Genomic DNA, 19,141 nt, shown 5'->3' on the forward strand with positions numbered 1-19,141 from the left:
TGTATGTATGTATGTATGTATGTATGTATGTATGTATGTATGTATGTGTATATATATCAACAAACAAATATTGTTAGGTACACTGTCGTACACAAGTTGACTTTGTTTGCACGTAAGTGGAATAATTTGTCAGCAGAAAGTTCAGAAGCAACAGTATTCTCACAGAAACTCTCATAAATATATTCTTATCTATATATAAACCGCATGTTGCATGTATGACGTTGAAATCTTCGACACCGTTTGTCCAATCGCCATAAAAGTTGGTATACATAAATATTTAAACACGGAAAATATTTTCGCAATGTACATTTTGCCACTACATGGCATGGTAAACATAAAATCATAGGTCATAGACATACAAACAGTTAATTGTGAGTCATTTCTCTATGTCCGCCACACTGTCATATAGCGTGATCACCCTGTGTATTAGTTTAGATTATTTTTAATTAGTTCAATTACACAACAAATAGAATGGTCTAAAAATATCGTTCATGCAAGTGAATTATTGTTTTTAAAAAATGTATAGTTTATACCAATAAATGTAATGAAATCTTATCACTAAAAGTTTTCTTTCATTTAAAAACAAAATTATAACACTTTACCTACATATATTAGGTAAGATACAAACCATTCATTTTTAGATATTAAAAAATTATACGCACACACACAGGCAGGAAAACAGTCTGCATCCATTTTGCTGTAACTCGCCACTAGATAGCGCTGCAACGCATCAACATTTATTCCGTTCAATGGATCACCAAGAAAATTGGTACATTGTTATATTTACTGTCCTTAATCCTTAATAACAACAAATAGTGATCGTGACTGTGATTAGTATTTGTTGAGTGAATTTAAGATGGAATATCATTTCAAACTCTTTATCGATTCTAGATTACATACAAACCATATATTTTAGATACACAGAGGTAAACGTCTGTCGGGTTCTGCTGGTGTTATATATATATATATACATATATATATATATAGTTAGTTTCTTTATAGTTCTTTATTATTATTTTAGGTTTTTATTTTTTGTAATACTCATTTTAAAATTGCAAGTACATTGCTTATACATCATTGGAAACCTTTCAAGCTACGTAATACGTGCAGATCACAGTTATGGCCAGTAACGTTTAGTTTTAGATGTGTGTGGTTGAGAAGCTGTACATAAAGTTATGGGGAGGGGGCCCGATTAAATTATTTTCCCCCGTGTCCCTGGTTTCTATCGACGGCCCTGTACATGCGATCACAATAAATATGTAAAATTACATTTATAAATGCTGAGTAACTTACATTTTTTCCAGTATTTCTTTAAAAGTAACAACTTTTTTTTTTTGTTATTTCACGCACCAAATTGTTCTAAAGGCTTCGGTTAAAATACGCGCATTTATATATTGTAATTCAATATCTAACGAATTAAATTGCACAACTTGATGTAGATGTGAAATTGCACATACTTAGGTACTACATCAAGTGTTAAGTTAAACAACGGTCCTCTTTTAAATCAGTACACTGTAGTTGTACATACAACATCCACTCAACACTCAACCCACTCAACACTTGCCGTCCATTTAGCAAAGGATTTCAGATTCATTTTAGCATCCTAACGAAATTACTTTAACAAAATGGCCAAAAACCAATAAAAATGAATATTTTCTAATTAAACACAAAAATAAATACTTCTTCTAAGAAAATAAACTCAAGTAGGCAACAGCTAACTAAACAATGAAGAAAGTTACCGGAACCGGTAACAACGTCATTGTACAATTGGATAGTATTTGTCAGATTAAATTCACAAAGATCATTCAACTGCAAAAATACACATGTCTACTAACAAAATCATTACATTATATAACTGATAATAAGAGCATTAGTTAAATTTGTGGGAACTGTGCTGTCATAATTTTTTGTATAAAATTACAAAAAGGTTAACAGTGTTTGTAATATGAAGTTAAGATGCATTTCTGCGTATATATGTGATAAATACCTCTCAAACTTGACAATTATTCTTGTCTGAGAACTTCACTATAATGAGATCGGAACAAAGATTTTCGAAGACTGATCAGAAACATCGTGGAAGGAAGCTGAATTAGACAAAAAAAATTCGCTCCAAATGAATCTTGACGTAAATAGCAAGACATGTACAGACATGTTGACATGACACTGCAGAACTTATTGTGCCAATATGATGTCCAACTGCAAAAAAAAGTTGCATTGTGCAAAACTAGAAATAAACAATAAATTTATTTTTACAAAAATGTACGTTATTTCAAAGCGATCTATCGGATTTGCGAGATATCGAAAACACACTTGCAGATCTTTGAATTATTTTTCTAGACAAGTGATGATATATGCATGCGCGTGTGTATGTATATACATACATAAAGAATGAGTCTCAATTTTAATGACAACCTTAGGCTGTAGCTTCATGACGACAAAATAAGTTGAAAATCTCTATAAGACTTTGAAGTTTGAGCGGAACAACCTTTTTTTAATGCAAATAATAGATAAATTAATTTAAGATGGAACACTGAACGTCTGGATTATGTTAAATTGAATTATGTTCTACAACCACCGCAAATTTTGTCACTGTCGCACAATTATTTCACTGAAATAACTGTTTGCACGTATTTTTGTTAACGTATTTCTACCTCCAATCATTTCAATGAAATAATTTTGCTACAGCGACAAAATCTGCGTTGGTTGTAGAACAAAATTCAACATAATCCAGACGCTCAATGTTCCATTCTAATACTTTCTATATTAGCTATATGTATAAAAATGAATGTTTGTTTGTCCCCTATGCGTTCCTAAACCATCCATTAGATGGCGATGACACTTTGCAGACTTGACCTTTGAAACACGAGGAAGTTTACTGTCTAGTGAGATAACGTACAATAGGTGATATAACGTACAATAGGTGGCGCATGAGTCGTATCCGATCGTTATCAGTAAATATTTTATGACTGGTTGCGCGCGAGTCATATCCATGGAGGTGTTAGTCTATGGAGTGAGTGTCTGTTCTGAAGTTGAAATCAACTGGTTAGAAATTGGATAGCAAAACAAATCTTGGCTGTATAAATGATTCTCTCTCTCTCTCTCTCTCTCTATATATATATATATATATATATATATATATATATATATAAATAAATGTTTGTTGTCCGTATACGTTCCTATACCATTCATCCGATTGCGATGAAACTTTGGTGAGTTAGGCGCGTGCCCACGAAGGTTTCTGAATTAGCATCTACAGCCATTTTGCAATTGGTCGTGCACGAATCGTTTCAAAAAATATGTGCAGTTCATATAGGTAGTTTAGCGGCAGTTAATGTGTTTTCGTTGTATGAGTGCGCACGCAAGACAGAATATTGATTTGAATTTAATCTATATATATAAGAATGAAACCCGTTTTCCTTGGTCACGGCATCACGCGTGAACGGCTGGACCGATTTCACTAATTTTTTTTTGTTGTGTTTGCTATGGTCAGGAGAAGGTTCTTATGAAAGAAAAAATTAAGAAAATTGTGCGGAAAATTAGAAAATTTAAGAATAATGAATTCCTATTTCCCTTGGTCACGCCATCACGCGTAAATGACTGAACCGATTTCACTAATTCTTTTTTTGTTGTGTTTGTTATTGTCACGAGAAGGTTCTTATGAAAGAAAAAATTTAACGGAAAATTAGAAAATTTAAGAATACTGAACCACCATATATAAAATTATTTCCAAACTAACCCAACACTTTGTACAATATAAATATTTTTAAAGTAACCTTATGACATTCAGCTTTAAGCGTTTACAGTTTCCAGTGCGGCTTGCATTTGCAATGTCAATAAATAAATCGCAAGGGCAGTCGCTAAGTGTATGTGGCATCAACCTAGAAAATCCATGTTTTTCACATGGCCAATTATATGTCGCCTGTTCCCGTGTCGGAAAACCATCAACATTATTTATTTACGCGCCAGAACATAAAACTAAAAATATAGTTTATCAAAAAGCATTAGAGTAGAGAGAAGCAGTGAGGGGTACAGAGACTATTAGTTGATTTATAGAGCGCGCGTGGTATTGAGCTCATTGTTTACTTAAAAATGCCAAGTTGTTCAATAGCAATTTGTAAAAACATTAGTGGAATTATTGAATCCTATGGAATAAACACTATTTGACAATATATATTTTGTTTTTTATTTAATTAAATTAGTAAGGTCCTTTTCAGTTATAGTGATTCAAATTGAATAGGTACTCATACCTAAGATAGGTCAGCTATACAAAATAAAGTAGTGCATCATTGCTACGCTAAGGCGGTACGAAGTTCGCCGGGTCAGCTAGTTAAATATAAAAGAGATAGAGCGATAGGGGGAGGGTGAATGCAATAGATATATAGATAGAGATATAGAGAGGTTGGCGATATAGAGATACATAGATATACACACATATATATATATAAAGAGAGAGAGAGAATTATAGAGAGATTAAATAAGGCTTGGCTAAGCATGCCGGACACTAACTAGTTTCCAATTAAAATGTTATTATCTTTGAAAGATTTGTGCAATGGGAGTGCATGACTTGATGTAAGCTTTTGGACAGCACTTTTTCTGTAGAAGAAAACTAAAAAATACATAAAAGACAAAAAAAACAAATTAAGTAAAAACAAATTGCCGTTGTCAACAGGATATAAACACCAAATAATATTCCATAACAGGAATATGGTCAAAAAAGATAAACAAAGAAAAATTGACTAAGAGAACGTTTTTTTTTTCGTTCTCTTAGTCCATTTTTATTTGTTTTTCTTTGTTTGTTGACCATATTCCTGTTATGGAATATTATGTGGTGTTTATATCCTGTTGACAACAGCAATTTTTTTTTTACATAATTTGTGTTTTTTGTCTTTTGGGTATTTTTTAGTTTTCTTCTACCGAAAAAGTGCTTAAGCCCACCCCACACAATGCCCATTTTCTGCTATAACTTCTGTTATACCCATGGGTATAAAAATTTTCATAAAAATTTGTATAGCAGAACCGCAGAAAGATTTCTTAACTCCATACACACGATACCTAGAATGCTAACAGAAAACCAGCCAACGCAGTTGCCGACCAAAGCAAACATATCAGGGGAGGATAAACCTGTCGTAGTCAACTTATCAAAATTCTGAAAAAAAAAGTGAAAGTTACACCTGTTTGTGTTAAAAATTATGTAACTTGCGGAAATATGAGATATTTTATCTTATATTTTTCATTTGCAAATAAATAACAAAATTGGTTTAGTATTTAAAAACAAATTAAGAGCAATTTTGGAATTACAAATATATTTTTAAGTTGTAGGTTAATTTCAAAATCTAAAAATATATAAATTTAAATGATACAAGGGACATTGGGTTTACTAAATGTAGTTTATGTACGGTTTAAATTCTAATATTAATTTAATTATACAGTTAATCAAGCTAATTTCATTGTAATAGTAAAAAAATGCTACCGATTCATATATGTTATATATAAGATTTATTGATTACTTATATATTTAACTACATAATTAGAGGAATTGTAACTAATATTTTTTGTAACCCAGTGAGACAAATAAACACGCACATACCGCGTAATAAATTTAAATCTTAGGTGAAGAAAAACATTTTGCATGTTTTCTTTTACCCTCACAGGTGTGTCGCTATGAAGTATCAGTTTATTCATTATTAATTTATGGACACTCGTTTCTTAATAAACGTTGGCGTTTTAATTATAAAATTACTTTTGGTTTAAATTATTTGTGAACATGTGATTTTACTTTACTTTTTTAAAAGTAAAAATAAATCTAGGTACGTAGTACTATGAATAAAATCAATGGACTGAGACACCTAAATGTAGTTAATAATATTATATCATAAATTAATTCTAATAATTTATATTTGCAGAAAGCACAGTATGTACAATTTAATTATCTGTTATTTAACAAAAAACTAAAAAAATTGGACTGATGAGGATTCGAACCACATTCAAAATCACCCTTCTACCGCTGCCATCGTGCCCTTCGCCACTACGCTACCGCAACTTCTACGAAAGTGATAGGAGATAATGGGTAATATAGAATGCAACGTATTTTCATAACGTATTTTAAAATTTCCGATTACTTCTTTCTGTGGCAATTTCAGCTTAACAAATATATTCCATAGTAGTTTTACTATTATAAAGTTTCATTTGGCATACCATTACATTTGTTACGTCCCTTAATGTTGACAATACAGACTATATACGGGGTTATATTGCAACACGTGGGTCCGCCATCTTGACGGCTCCAGCTCGTGGGTATAGCAGAAAAATAGAACACGTTCTATTACGGTTTTGGCTAAGACTTCGGTTATGAAAACTTTTATACCCAGAGCCAGACCCCTTGGAAGGGTGCTGAAATGTTACCCACACGGGAGCAGGCGCGCTAGCATAAAAATTACATGAAAACTGCTAAGGAAATGGGTGTCGTGTGGGGCAGGCTTTAGCAATGGCGTATGTCCAAAAGCTTACATCAAGTCAATTAAAATGTTATTTAGCTCCAACTTCACTGAAGTATACTACCCTAGGGAAGCACTTTAACCGTACGTCGTATATAGGTTTCCAACTTATTCTGTCGTGATGAACCTGCAGTCGAAATTTGTCGGTCGAATTTAAGACTCATCCTGTGTGTGTGTGTGTGTGTATATATATATATGTATATGTATATATATGTATATGTATATATATATATATATATATATATATATATATATATATATATATATATATATATATATATAGGGGAAGGTCGGGTAATACCGGACAGCGGGTGATACCGGACAGTACCAGTTTCCAGAGGTGCGCGCTAGGGGCAGCACCAGTCGGTCGTTTGTCTCGTAGGTCTCTGTGAAGGACACGCAGTGTCGCCATTATGAGTTCGTGCGTTGTCTGCTTGTTGAGTAGTGCTACGTTTTATTGATTTTAGGCCAAGATCTTCTGCACGAAGATAACTTTGCCGGGTTGTTACAACATAACAAGTAAGATATTTATAAGTTTAAGTATAGTAACTTGTGTACTAACCATTTATATATTACCATACAGTGTAACATCTGTGTGCGACAAATACTAAATATTTTATGACGTAATTTCGATGGCATGTCCGTCGGGTAATATCGGACAACCTGCTGGAGGGTTATATCGGACGGTTGCGGGTGGTATCGGACACAATGGTAGAGTAATTTCCCGTCTATTCTGATTCAAGTATTCTTTCTATTTGCAGAAAATGGAGAAAAGAAGGGGAAGGTGGAAAGAAGAAGATATGAAATTAGCAGTAGAGCATGTTATAAATAAAGAAATGAGCATTAGAGAAGCAAGTGAACAATTTTCTGTTCCGAAGAGTACACTAGGTGATCGACTCATTAAACTTGGTTCGGGAAATGAGGCAATTATGAAACCACACATGGGTACTTTCAGTAATACATTCAGTGATGCACACGAGGAGCAGTTATACAACCATGTTAAAGCTTTAGATAGACAACTCATGCCATTAACTCGAGATGAATTTCTTAAATTATCTTTTGACTTGGCAGAACACCTAAATATTGATCATCGCTTCAATAAGCAAAAAGAGAGGGCTGGGAAAGACTTCTATTATGAGTTCATGAAGAGGCACCCCGATTTGAGCCTAAGGTCTGCAGAATCCACAAGTTTGCAGCGAGCTGCAGGGTTTAATAAAGAACAAGTTGATCGGTTTTATGAAAAGCTGACTGAATTAATGGACAAATATTCATTTAGTCCATCGCGGATCTTTAATGCAGATGAAACTGGGGTATCCTGTGTTCACAACAATCAACTGAAAGTCATGACAATAAAGGGAAAGAAACAAGTGGGGAAATTAACATCAGGCGAAAGAGGAAGAAATGTAACTGTTAGTAGGTGTATTTGGTTCATATGGGGACAGGGGAGGGGGGAGGGGGATTCGGGGATTCGAGGCGGCCATTTTGGATGACGTCACTTCCAGCGGCCATCTTGGATGACGTCACTTCCGGCGGCCATCTTGGATTACTTCACTTCCGGCGGCCATCTTAGATTGCGTCACTTCCGGCGGCCATATTAGATTGCGTCCCTTCCTGCGACCATCTTGGATTACGTCACTTCCGGCGACCATCGTGGATTACATCAAGTCCGGTGGCCATTTTGTTTTCTACAACATTCCTCTATTTTGAGTTTCGTCCGCCATCTTGAAAATCTTTATTTATTATCCGATTTTAATGAAAAAAATTTAAATTTTAAAAAATTAAATAATCAAAATTTTAAAATAAAATTAAAAAAATATTATTTAATACAATTTTAATTAAAAACCTACGTATCGAACACCCCACTCCTCTAAATTACAAGTACATCATCTAGCACCCCCACCCCTCTGTTACAATGGCATCGTCATCGAACACCCCACTCATTCATGTTACAATTTTTCGTTACATCCACCATCTTGGAAAATCATAATTATTAACTTAGAAAATCAGGGAAAAAAATATATACCATCGTTGTCTGCTGGAGGGACCATCTTATTTAGTGGAGACTGCCATCTTGATTTCATCTGATGGATGTCGTCATCGGCTGTAGGTTTATAAAGTATGTTAGTGTATGTAAGGTCGAGTTACAATTCTCTACCAACATTGTTATGAACCTTATAGACCAAAATCCACAGAATCCACAAAATCCACAAAATCCACAGTCATTTTGTTGTTGTAACCGACAGTTTTTTCTTAAAGTCTTATCACTTATAGGTTTTAACTAAAATATATGTTATCAATACTATCGTTGTGGATGCGTTAGTTAAAGTAATGATAATTTAAAAAAAACATTTATTACTCCATCTTAGCTGGCCAAAAAATTTTCAGAGTCCTAACTCACAAGTAATAATCTCTTCTCATGTTTGCGTACACGTGTTTTAAAGCTGCATGGAAGCAGATATTTTTAATGTCTGCGTTCAATTTCACTTTTATAAACAAGTTCATGTTTGCGTACATGTGTTTAAAAGCTGCATGGAAGCAGATATTTTTAATGTCTGTGTTCAATTTCACTTTTATAAACAAGTTCATGTTTGCGTACTCGTGTTTTAAAGCTGCACGGAAGCAGATATTTGTAATGTCTGCGTTCAATTTCACTTTTATAAACAAGTTCATGTTTGCGTACTCGTGTTTTAAAAGCTGCATGGAAGCAGATATTTTAATGTTTGTGTATAATTACATTTCACCATTCTGTAAGACATTTATAAGTATCAGTACCTCGTGGGATATAGGTTCTATATTAAAAATAATAAACAATATGTAGGTAAAATTGTATTTATTAAATTAAGAACATATTTTACACAACAAAAATGGAGCAAAAACAAAAACTACACATAAAAAAACTGAAACTTTACAACAAAAATTGAAACTATAAATCAAAAACATAAACTGTACAGCAAAAACAGAAAAACTATACAACAAATGGAAACAACTACCAAACTGCCAAACTATTTAAATCAAAAACTATTTACAGAAAAAAAATTATTCGCCGCTTCCAACATATCCGTGGGGTACTGTGTGGATACCATCTTCGCAGATCAGCCGTTTGTCGTCCTCCCACGTTATGGCCAGCTTATTGCTGTACTCAGTATAGAGTATGTGCTGATGGGAGCGAATTGCTCTAACGCCTGCCCTCATTGTGCGGTGGTCTTGCAGGGCTTCCAGGTAGTCATCGAATGTTATGTGGTTTTTGACCACACATCGCTGGATGCCCTTGGCCTTTTTCTCGCTCTTACCAACACACCTGTAGGCGTAGAGTTTGGCCCGTAGGCTTACAAACTCCTCCATCACTTCTCCCCCACATTCATCTTTGAATTTACCGACAACTTTCTTGTTGATGGGGGAGAAGCATGGGTGGTCGGAAGGGTAGCAGCTGGTGTCGAATTTAGCCATCAGTGTAGGGTCGGCTTTGAGGTCTGAGTAAAAGTCTGTTGTCTGGATCTCATACACAAAACTGTCTGTATCCATATACATCAGGTGAATATTGTCATGGTAACGGGGTTTCATGGTATTGTAGTGGAAGTCGTACATGAGAGTCTTTGAAAGATCTAGTACGGCCAGTCCAGCATAGATCGGCTTGTCGAAAATGATGGTCTCGTGATTAAGGTGGACTAGAGACAAATTCGGTTCGTACATTGTACGGTCCTTGAAGGACGGACGACACACCAACTTCTTGAACCTCTTCTCAGAGCACACCAACTCCATTTTGAGCCTCCGCCTTTTATTTTCCATCAGTTTACCAAATGTCGAGTTCACAGCGAGCTTAAAGAACTCCTTCTCGAACTCGTTGGCTGCTGCTTTCCGCTTGTTGGTATTCAGCCGAATATAGGGCTCCAACCATGCCGACTGCTCAAACTGCAGGACTCGATGTATCTTAGTCACTCTCAGCCCATGAGATACCGCTTGCTGGAGGTTTTTGTAGTGGACAATGTAGTGCTCTTTATTTTCAAGTGTTGTCATCAACTTTGATTGATTTGAGCCGGGCGGACACTGATTTATGGGGAGAAATGGCAGGTCTTTATGACTTTCATGGAGCTCGGGAGGGTACTCCACATCACACTCAATAATGTAGCCTGTAGGAGAATCATCTGGGACAGACACGACATCAATTGATGTGTCTGCCCATTGGAAATGCCGAATTGGAAGCGGCAGAGACATCGCCCACCCGTACAAATTATTTGCATCAATGTACTTCAGGAATGTGGATGGCTTGGATGCATCATATGTCTCAGGTATGTAGGAGTTATTGGCTACGCAATGACGTTTAATGCTTTGCGCTACTCCCCCCCTAATACCAGCCTCCACAAACATGTACATATCATAATCGGTAAGAAGCTCTAGCTGTACGCCTGTGGTTCGAAGCATCGCATCGAAAGCGAACCCTGGACAAGAAACATAGTGAGACGGATCTAGGCTGTATGTCTCCAAACATATGGAACGGAAATTCTCGAATACATCCGCCAAAATCAGGACATCTGTCTTTAGATACAAGTCAGCGTACTCCCCCAAAGTAGCACACTGAAACTTGTCCCAGACTTTCACTGCATGAGCGTACTCCATCTCTGAAATCATGGAATCAGTCAGACTATTGTAGAAATCATCGATGGATGGAAGACGAGTATCATCTAGTCGAGCAAAAGAATCCACAAAATCATACGGGAAGACACCCTTGCGGGTAACCAACTCCAACTCATCAGGCGCGAAAAACTCAGTAGTACTTATAAACTTGTCTGCAGGCAAGAACTCAGCGAGCGAAGCAAGACCCCGACTCATAAAACGGAACGTATCGACAAACTGAATGCTGAACTTATCATGTAACTTCTTGGAAAAAGTTATCAGCTTCTCCTCTGAATTCGGAATGATGAAGATGTCTTTACTATCATACCCCAACTTCCTGATAATGAAGTTCTGATCGTATGCCAGGTTGTGGAAGAACACAATCAACTTTTTCGGTCTGCGCCTGAGAAGGTTGCAGTCATTACATGCAGGCCCAATAAATTCGCCGGTGAAGTGATTGTGGTCACGAACTTTCTTTACAGTTCCTCCGAACTTTCCTCCACAGTAGCAACAACACCTTGCTTGCAGAAAAGCAGTGTTTTGTGCATGTGTGAGCGGAGTCATAGGAACAGACGTAGAAAATATTTTCTGTACGTCATGTCCAATCTCCACAATGCGGGATATGAACTTATCCTCTGCGTCACAACCGCGATACAATTCAGGCTCTGATGGAAGTGCTGAAGTGAGGTGTGCAGGAATGATGGTATTATCAGCTTTCACGTAAATACAGTAGCTGTATGCTTTATGCTTTTGGTACTGCAGCGTGTATGACTCATCAGTATTCGGGTGACATGTATGGATTTTCTCTAGAATAGCTTCAAAGTCGCAATATACCACGATGGGCATCTTATCACTGTGATGGAAGTTTTTGAACTTCAGAACAGGTGGCTGGCCGTTTTGATCGGGCGATGGCATCTCCATCCTAACAGCAGCATGCTGTTTGCAGAGCTCACGGTGTTTTTCCAAACACTGAAGACCAGTGAGCCCGCTAACCCTACCCCGATCATCGTAATGCTTGAAGCATCTTTTAAAAACATGAATAGCATCATTATGTGTAGTGATTTGGGACCGAACCAGAGCAGAAAAATTAGTGATGTAGGTGAAATGGGATGAATCGTCATTGACCAAGAGCAGAAGATCGAAATGATGTTCTTTTTCTTCAGGAGCGACTCGTGCAGGAACAACATTCAGATTCTCGTCGATACTGTAGATGTTGATGGAGACTCCGGGGTTCTGTTTTTCAAACAGTGGTATTTGCTTGATTGGAGTAGGGAAGTCAGTGTTGTTGAAGTTGAACTTCCCCTCCAAGTCATGGTAGCGCTGGTTGACACGTTCAGGATGCTCACCTTCCACGTACTTCACAAGAATCGACCACTTAAAGCACATGTGGTCTTCGAGGTTTTGCGGATTTATCACTGCGTATTTGTCTTTGATGGAAGTAGGTAATTCGATGTAGGAGCTGGCACGGAGTGGATTGAGCTTGTTGATTCTCAACTGTAGTCGCTTAACGGCCGACAAAGTCCATCCGGACGCCTTACCCATGTAGTCTTCCTCCTCCTTGCAGATCTTAGAGATGGACTCGGTAACTGCCTCCTCCACCTCATGAACTGCGTAGAGGGGGACATTCATGGTTTTGAAGGCCCTCTTGTCTTCACAGGCATCTACGGGTTTTTTGTAGGCACACTCGAGCACGATATTGAATTTGAGAGGTCCGTTCTCTTCAATCTCCTCCACAAGTTGGTTGATTATTTTGTTCTTGATGGAGTCCAGGTACGTACAAATATCCTTGGCAGAACTTGACGTATTTTCTGCCACGTACGTCTTCAAGTTACCCTTGAAACCCACTTCGGCGGTGATGAAGCCGTGGGTATTGGCCAAACCAGTCACGGTCACCACCTTTGTTCGGCTGGTCGAAGGCTTGGGCGTAACTGCAGGCTTAACTGCTACCATCCTCTGCTTCTTTGTTGGAGGCGGAGCAGGCCCCTTGCATACCTTGATGTGGGCTTTTAACTTATCAGCCCTGGCGAACTCCTTAGCACAGTTGTCGCAGGTATGTGATATGTGGTTTGGGTTAAGACCGCAAGCCGACTTCTCATGGCGTCTTGCAAAATCAGCACGGGCGAAGGCCTTATAGCAGAAGCTACACCGCATGCCTGATATCGTAGCGACAGCTCCAGCACATGATGCAAGGTGCTGCTGCATCTTATCGCTGCGTGCGACCATCTTTCCACATAGGTGGCACTGTTGGTGGTCACGATGCTGGTTCTCAGCACACTGACGCTCGTGCCGGTAGCGGTTGTGGCCTGCCGTGAATGTAGCAGAGCAGAAACGGCATTTCTGAACGGTAGACGCCATCATCACGACACTCGGTAGACTGGTCTCAACGTACGGAACACACAACGGTAGCTCGACGCACGGAGAACGATAACAAAAGAATTAAGAATACAATGTAGCTAGATGTTAACACGAAAAAGTTGCAAACATAACCTCAAAACTCTATCCCTCAAGCTTATTAACCTAAACTGATAGCAATGTAACTAAATAAAAAAGTTACAAACATAACCTTAAAGCTCTAGCACTCAAGCTTACTAACCTAAACTACTAGTAATGTTACTAAATAAAAAAAGTTGCAAACATAACCTCAAAGCTATTCCTTCATGTACAATCCTAAAAATGGTAGAATATTTAAAGTACCTACTCATAAAAGTTAAAGCTGAAAAAGTATTCAATGTTAACTCAAAATGATTGATTACATAACCTCAAAACTACACTAATGCACAACTCAAAAATGCTAGAATATTTAAAGTACTGTTAAAAGTTTAAGCTAAACAATTCCTGGTTACCCATACATAAGTGTACAGAGAAAAAACTAGCTATCAGATAACCTACGAAAAAGCTGAGAAACATAAAAATATTAACGAAACATGTAGCATACCTCAGAAAACGATGAAGTGGAGCTGCAGAAGATGATGTATCGGTGGCGGTAGGAATCGTGGTAGCAGCGAAACTCACACACGAACTAGCTCACTCAAACTCCAAGAACACAATGAAGCTCCGACAGTTAATCCTGGCCTTTTATAGCCTCGGACCTGCCTGTTCTTGGAAAAACATTAGGAACAGAGTATTTCTGTTGTATCCGCCAATAGGAATGTAGTACATGGAAGTACCATTGTCTTCGGAAAAACCCAGCATGACTCATGTGCATGTCGTAGCAGGTCTGTGAGTGGTGGTGGTAGAAATGTAACCTGACAGCCAAACATGGGAAACCACACTCGGGTAAAACCACGAATGACCTAGGTGATTAGAGATTAGGGCGCGAGGCACTGCCTGCATCGTGACTCATCACTCAGGAATGTCGTCTCACAGTGTCCAGGGGACCCAAACAATAGACTTGACCGTGCATGTCACAACTGGTACATTAGTCCGCGACTTTGTGGCGCCATGAGGCGCTCATGAATGTCTGAGCCTGCCACCAACAGCTCGTCAAAGTGTCATCACGAAGCACTCGAGCTGCAGTCATGACGCGCATGCTACAACAGGCCCGTTAGTCACCGACTTCGTGGCGCCAAGCTGACACTCGGGTAGACAGGTAGCTAAATGATAATACTAGTAATGCAAGGAAATAAAAAAAAATCGGGTATGTTTAATACATTTATTAAAAGTAAGAACACATTACAAAACTAAAACATTTACAATTTATTCTACATTTATTATGACCAACATTCGTTTATAAATTTTTAGCATTTCATTGCGAACAATCAGTTGAACATCCACAGAATGACACATTTTGCTGATGTTCCAGGAACAAACCCTTTTCACAAACATTTAAGGAGACTTACCTTAAGCTTTATTTTCATTGGTCAAATAAAACATCTCCCTCTCTTCCCCTTTTACAATGATGCTGCTTCACCATTACGCTAAAATTCTGTAAGACCAAAAAAAAATATACTTCCCTTAAACCTTACGGTAGAAATTTCATCCTAGGATGCTGTTACTGCATCTAGAAATTAAAAATTATATTATCTCATACAGGTTTTATTTACATGTTAGACTTAACCATCCTACCACACACACACACACACACACACACATGCGTGCGCATGCGTGCACTGAGATGAAATACATACTTGCCCAAATAATGTACTTTTATTTACAAAGGCAACATATTAAAACACATAATATTTAAATTTTGTGTAGATTGGATGGTACCAGAAACCATACTACAAAACGAGCGGACAACACTTGATTCTTTACTATGATTGGGCTGACGGATTGCCTCTGGAATGCCCTTGTTACCTTTAACGACTCAGAATTAATAATTTTATCCATCAAAAAACAGCAACAGTTTAACTAAGCAAACATACACCCCACACCCCTCAAAAAATTGTTATTACACAAGGCATTATTTACATGGTAGGAGACCGCACATACGAAGTGCGAAGCTTCAGGTTAGAAATATTGATTAAAATAACTACTAAAGATGCTAATTTGTTTATGAAAAAATTGCACATGAAATACAGACACTTGCTTATTTACACACATATACATACATACATACATACATACATACATACACCCTGCATGGCTTCAGAAGTAAGTACGATATTTTGAAAACCACTCAAGACTTACATCTGTTTATGAAAAGGAGCTAAATATTAAAAAAAATTCAAAGTTAATTTTAGAGATGAAATATCATGTGCAAGTCCTTGCATGCGAGAAGATTTTATTACGCAATTATCTTCATTTTCCCCAAACCATAGGTCTGATGTCTGGATACCACACAAATCCCACACCTAACATATGCAATACGAGATGACTGCACGCCAGTCCAAGCCCCTGCGCTTAGAGACGAATCTGCACTAGAAGCGTTAGCAAGCATTGCAATTATCTCGCTTCACTAATGCAGATTCACCTCTGACTAGGTAGACCTCCTGAAACAGTAAACATAGGACGGTGAAACACGTTAAAATAATGCATTTCAAAATAATTGAATAATATAAAACACTGCATATTTCACGAAAATCACCACGCAAATGACAGCCCTTTCAGTCACAATTCTGCGAATGCTATCACAGAATGCTAGATTTAGAAAGAAAGGATCATTCATTCCTTCATTATGGAACAAAGTAATACATCACATGAAGAGAAACAAAAAAGGCACACACTTCGTTCTTAGACTCGTGCCGCCTCCTTGACAGAGAGAAAAGATTGTACACATAAAATAGTATATATTTCATTTCCAGCGATGAAGCTGTACTAATATCACCTTGACAAGCTTAGATGATCTAGGGAGAGATAAAGTAAATATATTAACAAAAAAAGTCGACTAAAATTCATTTACAAACAAAATACTTAACATTCCTTCGATTACATATTTTTCTCAATTTAATAAATGAGAGAACACAAACATTTGCTTAAATCACTATTTATCAATTTTAAACTCTCTTGTACATCAGGAAAAAATATATTGTATCATTCATTATTAGTTGTAATGTAAAAAATGCAAAACAGTTTCTTTGTGGGATGTGGAATGCTCACTCACGATCGAAAAAAAGAGGGGCTTCGCTGTAACTCAAGGGGAGGGGCGGAAACCATCTTGAAAGTTGAAGTTTCTCATATATTTGGATGTATAGTAATCAAGTAAGTAATAACATTTGGTGGTATAATATCCGTCTGATTAAAGTTTATTTGCTAACATGAATTCACAAATTAAACGAATCTCTGAGTAAATTTGCTTATCTTTTTTAAAAAAAAAAATGCACAGATTGATTGTTTTATCATGAATAACCAGGAGCACAGCTTGTGAACTCTTTGCTTAAGCAACATGAGAGTTCTAGCACAAGTCAACTTGTGAACTCTTTGCTTAAGCAACATGAGAGTTTGGGCAGGATTTAAATTGAACTTTTTTAAAAAAATTGATAATTTATGAGTTTTTAATCTTCTCCCTGATAGTTTTCTCTGAGTGCTCCTATTTTTTCACATGAAATTTCGATAGATTTCTACGTGTGCTTCAACATTACTGTGTTATAATATTGTTGGTTTTTTTTCATGTGCTTCTGCTTTTTTTACCTGACGAGAATTTGATGATTTTCTCCGTGCACTTCAGCCTTTTTCATGTCAAGACTTTATTGGTATTCTACATGTACTGATGGTTATTCTTGACAATATTTTGGTGATTTTCTCCGCATGCTGCATGTTATTACTAACACATGGTTTTTTTTTATTGTTTGTGTGCTGTTGGTTATTATTGGCGAGAATTTCGTTTGTTTTTTTAGTGTGCTCCTGGTTATTCATGATAAAACAATCAATCTGTGCATTTTTTTTTTAAAAAGATAAGCAAATGTACTCAGAGATTCGTTTAATTTGTGAATTCATGTTAGCAAATAAACTTTAATCAGACGGATATTATACCACCAAATGTTATTACTTACTTGATTACTATACATCCAAATATATGAGAAACTTCAACTTTCAAGATGGTTTCCGCCCCTCCCCTTGAGTTACAGCGAAGCCCCTCTTTTTTTCGATCGTGAGTGAGCATTCCACATCCCACAAAGAAACTGTTTTGCATTTTTTACATTACAACTAATAATGAATGATACAATATATTTTTTCCTGATGTACAAGAGAGTTTAAAATTGATAAATAGTGATTTAAGCAAATGTTTGTGTTCTCTCATTTATTAAATTGAGAAAAATATGTAATCGAAGGAATGTTAAGTATTTTGTTTGTAAATGAATTTTAGTCGACTTTTTTTGTTAATATATTTACTTTATCTCTCCCTAGATCATCTAAGCTTGTCAAGGTGATATTAGTACAGCTTCATCGCTGGAAATGAAATATATACTATTTTATGTGTACAATCTTTTCTCTCTGTCAAGGAGGCGGCACGAGTCTAAGAACGAAGTGTGTGCCTTTTTTGTTTCTCTTCATGTGATGTATTACTTTGTTCCATAATGAAGGAATGAATGATCCTTTCTTTCTAAATCTAGCATTCTGTGATAGCATTCGCAGAATTGTGACTGAAAGGGCTGTCATTTGCGTGGTGATTTTCGTGAAATATGCAGTGTTTTATATTATTCAATTATTTTGAAATGCATTATTTTAACGTGTTTCACCGTCCTATGTTTACTGTTTCAGGAGGTCTACCTAGTCAGAGGTGAATCTGCATTAGTGAAGCGAGATAATTGCAATGCTTGCTAACGCTTCTAGTGCAGATTCGTCTCTAAGCGCAGGGGCTTGGACTGGCGTGCAGTCATCTCGTATTGCATATGTTAGGTGTGGGATTTGTGTGGTATCCAGACATCAGACCTATGGTTTGGGGAAAATGAAGATAATTGCGTAATAAAATCTTCTCGCATGCAAGGACTTGCACATGATATTTCATCTCTAAAATTAACTTTGAATTTTTTTTAATATTTAGCTCCTTTTCATAAACAGATGTAAGTCTTGAGTGGTTTTCAAAATATCGTACTTACTTCTGAAGCCATGCAGGGTGTATGTATGTATGTATGTATGTATGTATGTATATGTGTGTAAATAAGCAAGTGTCTGTATTTCATGTGCAATTTTTTCATAAACAAATTAGCATCTTTAGTAGTTATTTTAATCAATATTTCTAACCTGAAGCTTCGCACTTCGTATGTGCGGTCTCCTACCATGTAAATAATGCCTTGTGTAATAACAATTTTTTGAGGGGTGTGGGGTGTATGTTTGCTTAGTTAAACTGTTGCTGTTTTTTGATGGATAAAATTATTAATTCTGAGTCGTTAAAGGTAACAAGGGCATTCCAGAGGCAATCCGTCAGCCCAATCATAGTAAAGAATCAAGTGTTGTCCGCTCGTTTTGTAGTATGGTTTCTGGTACCATCCAATCTACACAAAATTTAAATATTATGTGTTTTAATATGTTGCCTTTGTAAATAAAAGTACATTATTTGGGCAAGTATGTATTTCATCTCAGTGCACGCATGCGCACGCATGTGTGTGTGTGTGTGTGTGTGGTAGGATGGTTAAGTCTAACATGTAAATAAAACC

At 36.7% G+C, this 19,141-nt stretch overlaps 1 protein-coding gene across 2 annotated transcripts in view; it reads right to left on the minus strand.

Moving 5' to 3' along the window:
• LOC134542724 (centrosomal protein of 162 kDa) overlaps nucleotides 1–19,141 on the minus strand; it is a 182,226-nt gene that overhangs the window by 81,792 nt on the left and 81,293 nt on the right. The gene's annotated exons all lie outside the window — the stretch shown is intronic.

Source organism: Bacillus rossius (genome assembly GCF_032445375.1).
Source record: "Bacillus rossius redtenbacheri isolate Brsri chromosome 9 unlocalized genomic scaffold, Brsri_v3 Brsri_v3_scf9_1, whole genome shotgun sequence".
In the NCBI taxonomy this organism is placed as follows: domain Eukaryota; kingdom Metazoa; phylum Arthropoda; class Insecta; order Phasmatodea; family Bacillidae; genus Bacillus; species Bacillus rossius.